The sequence below is a fragment of the Nothobranchius furzeri genome, chromosome 15 (genome assembly GCF_043380555.1).
Source record: "Nothobranchius furzeri strain GRZ-AD chromosome 15, NfurGRZ-RIMD1, whole genome shotgun sequence".
Classification (NCBI taxonomy): domain Eukaryota; kingdom Metazoa; phylum Chordata; class Actinopteri; order Cyprinodontiformes; family Nothobranchiidae; genus Nothobranchius; species Nothobranchius furzeri.
In genome coordinates this window covers 49524337-49539593 of record NC_091755.1, presented here as the reverse complement: position 1 = coordinate 49539593, position 15257 = coordinate 49524337, and the positions used below count along the sequence as shown (strand labels likewise).

Genomic DNA, 15257 nt, shown 5'->3' with positions numbered 1-15257 from the left:
GAGCTCTACGCTCCCACATGGTGTTTATGGGTGGGACTCTCCCGTCTCTGTGCACCAGTTTGTCGTTGAAAACACCAGACAGGGTGGAGGAATTCATTTTGTGTTGCTCAACTTTTTAAATCGGTGTTCCCATTTCTCCAAAACACACCAAACTTTAGGAGGTTTCTCCAACTGTGAGCAGTCAGACCTAAAACCTTCATGCTTCTGCAGGTTGGTGATTTAGCTGTTTTAATCCAAACCGCACCTCAGCAGCTCTTCCCGACAGGATGCTGTACAATCACCCCGCACTCTCAGCAACCCTTTTTGTTCCAAGGTTCTGTTGTAAAACAATGAGGCATCTCTATAGCATTAAGTGAAAAATGACCCACCCTGTCAGACTGCAAGCCTGCATCAGGTTTAGTGGCTTGTGTTGAATTTTCTTCATTAGATTATGTTGGAACGCTCTTCAGCATGATGCATTTGAAGGTTGTAAGATAAGAAGAGCAGCTTTATTGTGTATATACTCACCCTTCCTTTGTGTCGAGGATTTCAGGGACCTGTTGATTGATGTGTTGCCCTCTGATTAATTATCACATTCAGTTTGTTAAAAAAGGTGTCAGAAAGACTCACTGGGATGAGATTAATGGATAAAAACAGTCAAATGGGGACGCCAGCATGCTGTGAACTTCCGGTTTAATTACCCACAAGTTTTGATAGTGGAAACAGGCCTGATGGTGATGTCAGTTTAAAACCCTGCCACTGATGCGCGTAAGGAACCCTGGCGCTTTAGGAAGCTGCAGCAAGTGGGTAGAGTCTGTGGGTTAACTGGTAGATCATTATGGGATGGTTTGGTAGTCGTTCTTTGGACTGATCAGTCAAATCAAATATACTTTATTAATCCCAGAGGGAAATTAGAGTTTCAGTACACACAAATCAGAGATCAGACATACATGGGCAAGACACATGACAAGAATTGGTGACTGTGGTCATTCGCAACTATGAGTCGCACTACCTTAATAGAGATAAGAGGGTTTATATGAGGATTGGTTCAGGTGGAGGGAAAAAAGGCACTTCAGAGTTACCCTCCCACCGGGAGGGCAGCTTTGCTCTGCAAAAAAACACCTCAAACATATATGCACAAACATCAACAGTTCACAACATGAGACTCCAATAGGAAGGCAGGGGGGGCTGGGATCCTGTTTCCCCCAGTGAGAGCAGCCATCTAAGGCGCTCATCTACTGTATAGTCACAGGTGGGAGGGGGATCTTGGGAGAAGCGAAGAGCACATTGACTCCTCCAGCTGATGACCTCACCAGACTGAAGTCCACCAATTCGAAGGCGCGGGGGGGGGGGGGGGGGGGGGTGTCAGGTTTTCACAGCATCTGTCTGCATTCCTTCGTGGGGGTTTTAGTTGCTTGCAGCTCAAGGCTACCAGGGCATCAGATTCAGATAACAAGAGTTTGTTTGGGTCAGGCTGAGATAATTTTCCTCTCTGCCTTCAGTCTTTAAACTGATCATTTCCAGTCCATCAGTGAAGCCAATTTTGGGTTTTTAAACCTGTCCATACCGTCCGGTGACTCTCTCTGAGATGACATCCAGTTTGTGCACTAATACCGGCATCTTAGCTAGAACATTGTCCAGCTTACGATTCACCTCGAGTAACGTCCCAGTCTGAGAAGTCTCCACATGGACGATGCTTTCCGTGGGTGCGGGTCGCCCTCCAATCGCTCCCGTCTTCCCAAATTTCTAGAAAACCAGATATCCTCCCACTCCAATCAGAAGAAATCCAGTGATCATCAGACCAAATATCCACACGTCTTCGATGTCCTTAATGGACAGCTGGCTGAAGCGTATGATCTTCCACTCCTTACAGGAATCCAATATATACCCCCACCGGGTGTGTCCCCTGTGGACATGTGGGAGCCCCCTGCTCCGTTCTCATTGTTGAAAAAATCTTATCGATCGCATTGAATGACCAGTTTATCAAATCCATGGTTAGTAAAAATAGAGTTTTTCAGAAGAAATGCAGAGAAGCACTCTGTGGGCAGACAAGAGCCTTGGGAAAAAAGATAAGGGAGCGAAAGAGGGAAGCGTCTGTACTTCTCGAGTGCAGAAGAAGAAAAAAAATTTAAAAAAAAGTTTATCTAGCAAGAAACTTAATCAGGAAACTTAACTGAGAAAATGTCGGCCACTGTTCACACAACCCTTTATAGATCCTACAAACATCAACACACCAAGCCAAACATCATATTTAAAATACCAGATTACAGTACTCTTAAATTAACTTTTAGAAAAACGTGATTACCTTCCAGAGAGCGTGAGAGAACTCCCAGTGGCATCTGCATTGGAGGAAGGAGTAAGCGTGATGGAACAGGTGAAAAGCAGCTTTTTTTTCTCTCTGCTTATGTAATGATAACAGACCGAGTTAGCTTAGTGAGCCCTGGATCCTTCAGCGAGGGAGTCACCATCAAACCAGCATGTCAGGGCTGACAGCTGATTCTAAACAGCTCTTTATTATCAACAGACCAGAAAAAATGGGCTTCCACCGTGACGACAGATGCCTGAATCTGGGAACTTCAGCAAATGATGACTTTAAAGGCTCGAAAGTTCAAAGACAACAAGTTGAATGGAGATTTCCAAAGAAACGTTCTGGGTTCACTCAATTCTTGTTGTGCTCTCTAGAACGTAAAAAGCTTGAACTCTCTCTTTCTCATACAAGCTGCTTTTCTTTTGTTATTACTGAACCATTCATTCACAAAAATCCTAAATTACCCAAAGTGACCTGATCTCACAAACATTTGCCTTGTTCCAGTTGCATATTGATTCTGCATTGGTAAATCGGGATCTAGACGACACATTCGCCCCCAGGCAGCCATGGCAAATGGCTAGCGTTGGGTACCAAATTCGGTACTTTTTAAGGTACCGACCGAATTCCATAGTACCGACTGAGCACCGATTCACGTAATTTGAAACGGTGCCTCGCTTCGGTACCCGTCCTTCATAACGAGAACTTGCCTGGACAGCTGCGCATGCGCAAGAGCATTATGTCGTCGGTCGCTGCGAGCCAGTTGTAAACAGAGCAACATGGTAGAAAGAACGCACGCTAAAGCTTGGGTCCACTTCACTAAATGTGATGGGTAACTGGGTGATGATGAAACCAGCGACAACGATCTAAGTGAGACATCCTCATCTTAATCTGCACCTGTTGGTAAATAAAATGTTTAAGATAACGTTAGCTTAATACGTTAGCTTCCGTTCCGCTAATGGTGCGTTCGCTTTCTCCTTGGAACTCCGAATTTCCGACTGGAAGAACATGAACGCGCTCTAAAGTTTGGCTTCACTTTACTAAATGCGACGGGTGATTGGGTGAAGATGAAACCAGTGACAACGATCTAAGTGTGAGGCATCATCGTTTTAATCTGCTCCAGCAGCTAAATAAACTGTTTAAGAATATGTAAGCTTGATATGTTAACTTCCATTGCCACCACTGTTATCAGCTAATGGTGCGTTCACTTTCTCCTCGGAAATTCTAACTTCCCAGAAGGAAAAATCAAATGAAAAAGGACGGCAAAAGGAATGAAGATACACAGTAAATTTAGTTGACAGTAAAGATGTTTGCTTCAGTTTAATTATCAGCTTATAAAACTACAAGGACGATGTTAAAATACAAACAGTTGTATGTTATTTATTGTGATATTTATCAAATATGGTTATATATTGAGAAAAATATATATGTTTATTTAAAAAAGAGAATTAAAATATTAAACACTCAAAAGTATCTAAAATTGGTACCGTTAAGGACCGGTATCGATTCCTAGGTACCAGGAATTAGTACCGAATCGATTCAAATGTCAAAGGTACCCATCCCTATGAATGGCTGCTCACAATGATCCAGCCTCTGATGGAGGTTTCTTCCTGCTAAGGGGAGTTTTCCTCTCCACTGTTGCTGCATGCTTGCTTAGGATGGAGATTGCTGTGAAGACTCTGACAAAACAAGTCAGCGGCTCGATGCATTCTGCTGGGTTTCCTGACACAGGAAACGTTTAACTTCTTCAAATAATGAAACGTCACAAACAGATCAATTATCCACAACAAGGTCAGCTCAGATATAATTTGGTGTTTTTACTTAGCTGTTGTGATTGTTGAGCTGTGTGCTACCCGCAAGAAGTGTGAAATGTGTGCACACTGTTGTGTCATTCCCGTTGCAACAGCTGCACTCAATTTGCAACACAGATCCAGATATTCAAGTTGGATAAGATGCAGAAGTAGGCCGTGGTGTGTGCATGTGCCTAACACAAATAGATGCAGAGAGGATAACTTCTCCTGCAGAATCCGGCTCTGAGCGGTGACGGTTTGGAGTAGATCCAGACTTCGGTGAAAATTCTGTAACCAGTCAAACGAGTGCAGCACAGCTGAGATCATCTGGTTTGAGGCAACGACTCGATTCCCAACAAAGTTCCATGAACATAAAATATGCAACGATGACAGCCATGATGGATTATGGGATGCATTTATAAAAAGGTCTGCAGGTGTGACCAGGTTAGCTGCTGCGAATCCTCCACAGCAAACTCCTGCCTTTAACTTTGTGCATGCCTGTCATTCCTTCTCAATCAACAGTTTGTACACTCTGGGTTCTGCTGATAACTCCCATATGGCAGCTTTGTGGTTGCCCTGGCAACAGCCATCCAGGTAATCTGTTGCACCTGTGAGAGTATGCTGACTCAGAAATGTTCTCTGCTCCACAGTTTCAAGAAGCAACGTGGAGGAGAATTATTTTTTCCAAACAAACTTCTCCCAGTTCTGTTTTCCAGCGGTGATTAGCCTCGGCAGGTTTGTCAAGTTCGGCACTTTTCCACACGCACAAATCATTTGCATGAGGTTCTACTGAGATGAATGCACGGTTATTCAAAGGGAAGTTGATGAATTTGCGTTTGTTCACTCTAACTCAAACCCAATTTGATCATCTGATCCATAAATCAGACATGATAGACCCCCGGCTGATTCCTACAGTTTTATTTACGTTTTTTGTGGTTCTTTGGAATATGTTTGAGACATTTTTGTCTTTTACTCTTTATTTGTTGTCTGTGAAATGTTTCATTTGGGAAGCATCAGCTGGGGCATTTAAATGTATTTTGGCAAACATCATGCAGCCGTGTGTCTGTTTTCTTTTAAACCATCATCTTGTGCTCCTTTATAATTTCTCTCATGCTGCTCTTTTTTGGTTGACTCCACATTTTGAGTGCTTTGACACTTTTGGTGTAAATTTTCTGCATCTTTTTGCAGTTACGACTTGTGATTTTCTTCACAGCTCTTGTGCAGCAAATGGAATGACTAAAATAGAGCACAGATAGAAAAACTGAGTCAGGACCTCTGATATGTTTCATGGAAAAACCTGGTCCCGCTCAGCTTCGTGGGCTCTGGGCCCGGTGTGTGCCCCAAAAGTTGGTTCTCTGCTTGATTTTCTGTCTCCGGATCTTTTATTCTGAACTTTTTTTCCGTTTGATTAAACAAAGACTTTACTTGTCTGTGTCTGAAAATACGTTTTACTCTTATTTAGATCACATATGCATTTCATCGACCGGGTTCTCTGTTTCTACCAACACAGACTGCATGTTCCTTGTGTGTGTGTGTGTGTGTGTGTGTGTGTGTGTGTGTGTGTGTGTGTGTGTGTGTGTGTGTGTGTGTGTGTGTGTGTGTGTGTGTGTGTGTCCTTGGATGATCTCCCTGTTACGGTCTTTCTGCCGCTCTCCCCGCCCCTGGCCACACCCACCGTTGCCATGACAGCGGGGTTTACCACACATTGGTAATGACTTACCCAGATGTATATGAGGCTGCAATGGAGACGGCGTACCATTACCATGGATACACAGCTACACCTAAACCATACAGTGCATAATTACATATTGTGCTGCGTGGAAACTGTGCAGTGTGTGTGTGTGTGTGTGTGTGTCTCACCGTACATTTGGAGTTGCCTTTCTTCCTGCCTGGAGAGACAGAGTCGGCTACACACGTGTAGCAGCTTAATTCACTCCCACTCCCAGCCTGAGCTGTACTAAGTCCTTCAAACAGCTGTTAAACAATAACAGATAGACACATTTTCTCCAGGCGTCAAGCAGGAAAAGAAAACCCTTGAATACACTTGGGACTTTTGCACAAAATAGTTTTAGTTTAGGAGCAGAAAACTGAGTTGAGTCTGTTTCTAATTAAGTGCTGCTTCCAGAGCTCTCTCTAGTTTTGACTGTGTGTGGTTTCTGTTACTCATCTGAATGAAATGGATGTGCAGGTTGAACAAGAGGATTTTCAGATTAGAACCAGAATGAAGACCAGTTCATCTTTTGTGACTCGGTTCTTTAAAATGGTTCTGAAGCTGTCCTTGTTTTGACCCTTCATGTCAACAAAGTGCATGTGTGGATGTCTTGCTCCACTGGCTGTCTGGGCATGTGCATACTCTGTAATGCTGTAGATGTAAAACCATAACATCTCACAACTTTCATCCTGTGTTATATATGGTGCACGGCTTTTATCTGCAAAATAATACCATAAAATACACTTTTAATCCTTACGTGGAGTCACAGTCTCACCTTTTAAGTTTGATTTCAAGATGAGGCATGCAAATCTGATAAAATAATCCTTTTTAAATAGAAGACATAATCAAACCCCAGGGTGCTGCAACAGAAAAAGACTTTTACTTCTAAGTTTTCTCCTAATCGCTTTTAATGGACACTTAATTTGTTAAATAAATCCAGGAGATTCTGCTTCATTGTGCATGGGATATACTTGTGGGTGTAGTGAACCTAAATTAGGCTCTGCCATTATGTAGCGTTATGGTTTATGCTCTTTTATGAAAGAGGAACCATTCTACATATTAATTTGTGATATTAATTTTATTAAATTAATAACAAATTGTATAGTTTTAAGAATACTCAAAGGTTGTTTTCATCGATAAACTGACGATAATATCCGTGTGTCTGTGTTTCAGTTCAATGAAGAAACAAGTTTGAAAGTTAAAAGTTTTAATTCTTCAAACTAAACTAATGATTTTTGAAATGACAAACATGGAAATGACAATCAACATTGGCAACTTTGAGGGACAATCTTTAACAGTTGATATGCTTGTTCAAATAGACCTTGTGGTGAATGTGTGAAGATTGAACATGAGGTGAGCTGAGTGCGTGTGTGTGCGTTAGATTTTGCTTCAGGAAGAAACAGGTGTCTGAGTGAACGTGATGTTTTTGATGAACTTAGGTCTTATTGGAAAAGACGCATCAAACGTTATCTGCCGTGGACTGCCTCACCTAAAGTCGGACCCTCTTTTAGATCCGGGACACCAGAGGATGGTGATGTTTCATCCAGGTGACACCAGCGGCTGGCAGAGGAGACGGAGATATCCGTGACCCGGTCCAGAGATGCCCGCGGTACACGTTGATGGAAAAACGTTTGCAGATGCGTTTCCTTAAGTTTAATTTACTCAGAAATCAAAGGACTCGAGGCGAGTCCGCGTTAGTTGTTGCAATTCAGCTGTCCTGTCTGGCTGACAGGAATAACGGGGGGGGGGGGGGGGGGGGGGGGGGATGAGCCGATAGGCTCCGTCCCCCTTTTAGCGTTTATTCAGGTCTTCTCTCTTTCGTTGTCGAGCTCGAACTGAATCATGAACTGAAAACTTACCAAAAGCCTTTTTCTTCTCAAAGCAAAATGTGTGCGTCAGCAAATGTGTTTTGGAGTTTACTGTGAGAGCAGATGTGTGTGTGAAGGTGTTTGAGTGTGTGAAGGTCATTACCAAACATCCTCAAACCATTATTTAATTAAGCAGTGATTCATTAATCCATTATGATTACCCAAAGCATAATAATCATTCATTTGATTAAAACACATTTATAATGAGCAAAGTGATAATGATTATTCTTTAACATTAAAATAAAGAAAAGGAAGTTTAAGACTTTGTTATGTTGTGACTAGCTTTTCCATGGGAACACATCTTCTGGCACTGCAGGTGGCAGATGTTATGGTTTCTCCCAGACTCGCTGGCGTTCAGGTCTTAATCTGTGGGTGAAAGTTCTCAGCGACCCAGCTCTTGACCCAGCCGAGCCAAGTGTAACCTTTGTGACAGAAAACCCATATTTCCTCACGTTACATTCCCCCCTTTCGCGACGACATGGTGGTCAAGCAAAAACCACCTGACGTCGTGACCTCATTAACGTGATGAACTCATGAAGGTAGACAGGCATGTTCCAGATGAAGGCAGGAGTGATGAAGCGTCTCCACAGGTCTCGTGTAGAAAGGAGTACTTCCTGATCAGATGATTAAGGCCCAAAACTGTTGCAAATCATTGTAAAGTAATCCACGTAGGAAATCTTGAAAGCAAAGCTATTTCAATAGCAGTTAATTTTCATCAGCAATAATGTAAAGGTATATTCAAAGGATAAGGTAGCCCGTGCGTCCACACGGAGCCGGCAGGTGATGTAACCCTCGGGCGTAGTCCCGGCGAAGTCCAGCGGAGACCTCGATTCCTCACGAACCACGACCGAATGATGTGTTTGAATAACGGTTTTTGTACTTATTGACAAATCTTCAGAAGATTATATCAATTTAACTCCATTGAAAAAAAAAGATGGATGGATGGATGGATGGGTAGATAGATAGGTAGATAGGTAGATGGGTAGAAGGATGGATGGGTAGAAAGATAGATGGATGGATGGATGGATGGATGGATGGATGGATAGATGGATGGGTAGATGGATGGGTAGATAGACAAATAGATGGGTAGAGAGATGGATGGGTAGATGATAGATGGATGGATGGGTGGGTAGGTAGGTGAGTGGATGGGTAGGTAGGTGGAGAGAGAGAGAGAGAGAGAGAGAGAGAGAGAGAGAGAGAGAGAGAGAGAGAGAAATTGCCATTTTCCATAGCATCATTAACATGAATGGGACCTCCCCACTGAGCACCAGAACAATGTCTACAGTGTGTCTAAATGCCAGCATTTTGCTACCAAAAGGCTCACTGGTGCTGAGAAAGAACACTGAAAGGAAAAAATAACTGGAAAAACACTGGAGCAAAGCCTGGAAAAGAGGCAGTTTTGGGTTGCAGCGAGAAAACTCAGAGAGGCGTATTAGAACCTGCACGCCATAAGTGACACTTAGCCCAACGTTAGCCACATTTAGCTCATCGTCATCACAGCTTAATAAGAAAATGTTTTTGAGGTTTGGTGAAAACTATAAATGGATGAAAAAAAGTGTGATTCACAGCTTTATTTTTCATGCTCATGGGAAGTGTGTGTGTGTGTGTGTGTGTGTGTGTGTGTGTGTGTGTGTGTGTGTGTGTGTGTGTGTGTGTGTCTGTGTGTGTGTGTGTGACACTTGATGCCAATGATGCTGCTGATTCATATTCGCCCCATTCATTAAAACGAACACCAACGTCGTCTATTGGCAGACACACTGAAGTGAAAGCACATCAGAACGTTTGCTGGACTGCTTAATCAGAGATAAGGAGGTGAGGACCGAGGTGTGGTTCTGTGTGGGAGGTCCATAGCCCTGAAGTCACAATCAGTTTCACTACAGCATTGGTCGACTGTTCTTTCCGGTGTATTCATAAATAGACATAGTCCTTGAACCCATTTGTCATGCTAGACTTCTAACCCTAACATGGTGGGTGGTTCAAGGAACCTTGCCCCGGTTGCCTAGGAGATATGGCATCAGGAACCTCCAAGGTGTGTTCTGATGTTCACTTGCTATGGAGGTGTTGGTTCTCCGTTTGTTAGCCGTTTAGCTAGTTTACCAAGGATACACGTGAGATGTCTTTTAGCCTGGCCTTGGTCAAAACTTTCCCAGAATACAGTGCTGTATTTTCCAACGGATGGTGGATCAGGAGCCGGCAGCTACTTCGTTGACTTATATTTATGTTTAAATGTAAGTAGTTGGGCAGCAGTAGCTCAGGTGGTAGAGCGGGTTGCCTCATGATCAGAGGGTCATGGGTTCGATTCCAGCTCCCGCCAGGGGTATCCTGCTGTTGTGTCCTTGGGCAAGACACTTCACCCAACTTGCCTGTGTTAGTGGTGGTCAGAGGGGCCGACGGCGCCAAATGGCAGCCTCGCCTCTGTCAGACCTCCCCAGGGCGGCTGTGGCTACAAGTAGCTTACCATCACTAGCAGTGTGTGAATGTGAGAGTGTGTGAAAGCGTCTTTGGGTGTCTAGAAAAGCGCTATATAAGTTCAATGCATTATTATTATTATAAGTCAACTAATTGCAGCTATCGAACTGATGTCTAAAATGTTTTTTGTTCCAAAACAGTCATCTATGCTAGATTAGAAGTTGCAGCTTTGGTTGCTAGCAGGTACTGACTCACTTACATATTTAATTTAAGCAATATATGGATAATTAAAAAAGTAAAAGGCACATTCATATTGAAACTTATATGTATAAAATATAACTTTCCCTCATGTGTCGCGTGACGCCAGGGCTGCCGTCATGTGAGGTAAGTCCGTTCCACTGAACCGTTTTCTTTAAGCAGGGAAGGACAGTGTCCTTGTAAGCAAGGCACCAGGCCTAGCAGGACATCCTTGCTAAGCCTGGTGTCTTGGCATTGAAACATAGGGTGATTGCCGACATGGTACTGCAAATGCCTTTTACGGAAAATGCCACTTGAGGCCATTGCTCAGATCGCAAAGACAATAGCATGACAACAGGGTGTGTTGCAGTAAAATGTACTACAAATGCCTGGCTTCTGGGCAAATCCTCTGACCCGGGAAATGACCCTTTAAGTGTGTGAGATTGGGTAACATGGAAAATGTGCTGCATATATGTGAAAAGGTAAATAAAGAAAGCAACAGAGAATTAACTAGAGGGAGCACAGACCTGGGAATCAGTGTGAGAAACATTGACGTTGCAACTAACAACGAGTGAGTTTATTGTAGGGGCTGACTGTTTGGCTCCCAGCGGCTCTAAATGCTCCCCTTCGATGGGTTTAATGCTAAGCGTGTTAATTCTAAGAGTGAGGGCAGTTTGCAACTCACTAAAGATATTGCATGAGCCCCAGGGACTGACTAAAAGTCCTTGTCACAGCAGGCCCAGGTTCAAATCCAACCCCAGGCTGTTTATTGCATGCTTACCTACCTTTCTCTCATTTTCTGCTACTACATAACTGCACCTTTAATAAAGAAGCAACAGCCTGTAAAACAAAAGGGGTTTTTAAAGAGCATTCAGATTCAATCGGAGGCAGACAGAAGCTGAACTGAGCTGCTGCACAAGCAGAAAAGTGTCAATATCTGTCCGCTTAATTAAACAGTTTCCTACCAAATCAAGCAAGGAAGCAAAATAGGACAGACTAAACCAAATCAAACAGAACAGTGACAACGATTCCTCTGCCATGTTTGTTGGGCTTCATGTGGGTTTTGTCAAGCTTCCTGTTTCTTATACTTTCAGTTTATTACGCCTGGACGCAACAGACCTTTGTCAACGGATTTTTCTTTCCTAAGAAAACTCAACCTCAGATGTGTAATAGGAATGAAAGGACTTGCATTCATCAGAGGAATGCAAGCTTTATGCTGGCTTTCATGCAGAGTTTTAGATCATCTTGTCATGTTGGGATGGAATGATGTTGCAGCCATTATGGTGAAATCCAAAAAAAAAAGACTAAATGGAAAAGACCTTGATCTGCTGGGACGCGAAGCACGACTCCGAAAGCAATGGTGCCATGTTGCAAAAACTGTATTTCCAGTAACACTCAGCAAGTTCTTCGCTCTTAGCCCGAGATGATGGCTACAGGGCAGGAGATGACGCAGCTTACAGCACGGCCCGGGGAGACCTGAAAAGGGGCATTCGGCTGGCCAAGCAAAGACATAAACAACTCCTAACCCCTGAGTCACCATTGCCCCAACTCCTAGTCAATGACTCAATACAGAGTAAATGGTAAAAAAAAAAAAAAAGATAAAATAAGGTAAATGGCCTGTATTTGATATAGCACTTCTAGAGTCCTGGAGCCCCCCAAGGCGCTTTTACAACACAATCAGTCATTCACCCATTCACACACACATTCATACACTGGTGGGGATGAGCTACGATGTAGCCACAGCTGCCCTGGGGCGCACTGACAGAGGCGAGGCTGCCGAGCACAGGCGCCACTGGTCCCCCCGACCACCACCATCAGGCAACGTGGGTTAAGTGTCTTGCACAAGGACACAACAACAGCGACAGACTGAGCGGGGCTCGAACCTGCAACCTTCCGATTACGGGGCGAGCACTTAACTCCTGTACCACCGTCGCCCAGAGTACAAAGCAATAGAAAGTCAAACACATGATACATCTAGTTGCCAAAAAGTGTTTATATAAGTCCATTTCTTTGGGTCAGTTCTAAAAAATCTGCACTTCATGTATAAAATAATGAGATGATGATGGAGAAAAATACACATGAGGTAGTACAATGTGTTGCCATGGTGACCAAATCTCAAACACAACTAGCTTGGCTCCGCTTTCATAACTTCTGCTTCATACTGAATTTCTGCCTGTTGCCTGCTTGAATGACTATTTTTTTTCCCCCTGTAATTCATACGACTCACGAGTGTGACGATGAGTCACTTCAGTCAGGTCATGTGATCTCCTCTCAGCTCTGGCGGCTTTCCCCACCAAACATTTCTCTTTCTAGATTCAGCTGTGTGCAAAATTAGAACATTAACGTTCCACGAACATGTGATGCTGTCATGCTTCAAATGAATCCATTTCTTATAAACTCCCTGGACTCTCAGTACTGTTGACTGTTGTTTACCCATAAACAGTGCTGCACTAAGGAGAGGGTTAGAGTTGTTGTAGACAGGGGACACCAGAAACGGCCAGACATGTTTGTGTAATGTTACCCTTCAGCCTGCAGACAGTAGATTAGCACCGTGCAAAGGGACCAAGCACCACACACGCGCTTGCTTTAACTGCTTTAGTGTGATTTCAGATCAAACGGAAGGGTTTGTCACATGTTAGCTGTGTGAGTAATAGAAACAACATTTCTTTGACGTCTTTCATCTCCTCTTTTGTCCTCCTAATCAAACAGGCTGTCTCCTCGTTATGGAAAGCAATAAGTACATAAAGTCATGTTCCAGCTCGTGTTATCCTTGCCTTAAAGAAAGAAAGCAAAAAGAGAAAGATTGGGTGTGTCTGTGTTTAAATGTATGACGGCCTGAGTCTGATTGTACGGTTTGGGTTGCTCTGATGTCCGGCTGGTGGGCAACGTCCTCTTCATGTTCGGGTGATTTGGCTTCCAGAGCTAAAGGCTACGTGGCGTTGGTGGAGGGAACAGATACACGACTTCTAAAGAGTTAATTATTGGGTTGGTATTTATTTTCACTGTAGTATTTAAACCTATTGAAGGAATATTTAGTGAAATGTGAGTTTCCTAAATGTGCTTGAAAACAGGAAATGAGATGTCAGCTAAAACTGGAGGTTACCATTCACACCAACAGTGGTATTAAAATACCCCTTCCTGGTTGTTCAAAATCACTTTTTTAAGTAAACACCAACAACCTCATCAAGCAACAATCAGACCTCACAGATCTCTAGTGACTTGTTGAAGAATTGGACATTTTTTTAAGGAAAATGAAACCATTGATGACATTCTCAGTCATCTAACTACTTCTGTATTTGTTGTATGTTCCTGTTTTTACACTTTATTTATTTTCTTTGTTGTGATATTTGAGTGTTTTACCAGTTAAAGATCGTAACCATGGCAACATGATTCACAGAGGAGATTCCCAAGTGATGACATGGATAACTTTTAACTTCTTAAACCGAAAATAAACTTTTTTTGTTTATCTCTTAGATGAAATAGAATATTTGAAAAGCAATAAAAAGACTGGCTTTCGACTATTAATATTCTAATGTATGATGAACACATGTAGAAATGAAAAAAATGCATTTAGGTTTCCTATTTGAAGTTTTAAAGACCCATGCTTACATGCTTACCTACCTTTCTCCCACTACATATGCATGTGTGTATATATATATATATATATATATATATATATATATATATATATATATATATATATATATATATATATATATATATATATATATATTTATATATTTATATATATAGCTTTGTGAACTAGCTTGTTCAGTCTCTTCCTGTTTCGGTCAGAGCTGCCTCCACCCCAACAGACCACAGCAGAGTGGATAACAGAGCCAACCACGGAGTGATAAAAAGACTTTAGTAGCTGGGAATTAACTCTGAAGGACCTCAGCCTCCTCAGGAGGTGGAGGTGGCTTTGGCTCTTCTTGTACAGAGCATCTGTGCTGTTGGACCAGATGTCAGATGAGCAGAAATAATTAGTTGGTTGGGTCGTTGATCAGTCGGTGGATGGTTGGGTGGTTGTGTTGGTTGGTTGGTTGGTTTGTGGGTTAGTTAATTGATTGAGTTGTTGGCAAGAAAGATAATAATAGATTGATACAAAAGTCAAAGGGCTCATTATCAAATTGTAGGTAAAGGTGTGCAAGTGATGAAGATGTAAGTATTAATATTAGCACAGCATTTTCATTCTCAGTGGCCTAATGTTAGCGTGTCCGCTCAAGGATTGAGAGATCAGGGTTCAAATCATGGTCGAGCCACACCAAAGACTTCAACAATGAGACCCAACGCCTCCCTGCTTGACACTCAGCTTAAAGGAATTGGATTGGGGTGTTAAACCACCGATCAGTTCCTGAGCGCAGCCACTGCTGCAGCACATCGCTCTGCACAGGGATGGGTCAAATGCAGAGATGTCATTTCACCAGTGTGGATGATGACTGTTGGAACTTTAACTTTTATTGTCTATATTTTATGTATGAAAGTTGAAAAATAATTTTAATTTTAAACTTTTTCCAACATCCCTCCTTACCATAAATATCAACCAGCAATAATAGAAATGCCAATTAGAAAAATAATGGCTAGCCACGTATTGTCATGAAATATATTACATTATATTGTGCAAAAAATACTTTAAGAAGATTAAAACTTGTGCTTTTAGAGTCATGAATGTGAGGATTTTTGACAGTTTTACTGACTTCTGTGACTGAGATCAAACTGTAATAAAGATGAGCCTCCAGCTTCTCTGAAACTTATCACTCGGGCTTCACAGGAATGTGCTGTTTCATAAGACCCTAAGTTAGGCCAGAAGATTATCTTCGATGGTGACGTCATTTTGTTGCTTTGACCCAATGGAACAGTTATAAAAAAAAATGGAGGTAAAAGTCAAAATCCAAGATAAAAATGCTTTAGTTGTGAAAGTTTGTGAAACAATTGTTTCACTTTTTTTTCTTCTCTCT

At 42.4% G+C, this 15257-nt stretch overlaps 1 long non-coding RNA gene across 1 annotated transcript in view; it reads left to right on the top strand.

The window, feature by feature from the left end:
• The first annotated feature begins 4538 nt into the window (after positions 1-4538).
• Positions 4539-15257, top strand: part of LOC129164800 (uncharacterized) — a 31019-nt gene continuing 20300 nt past the window's right edge. The window contains exon 1 of the long non-coding RNA XR_011516702.1: positions 4539-4809. This is a non-coding gene — a long non-coding RNA (uncharacterized lncRNA). The remainder of the gene's footprint in view (positions 4810-15257) is intronic.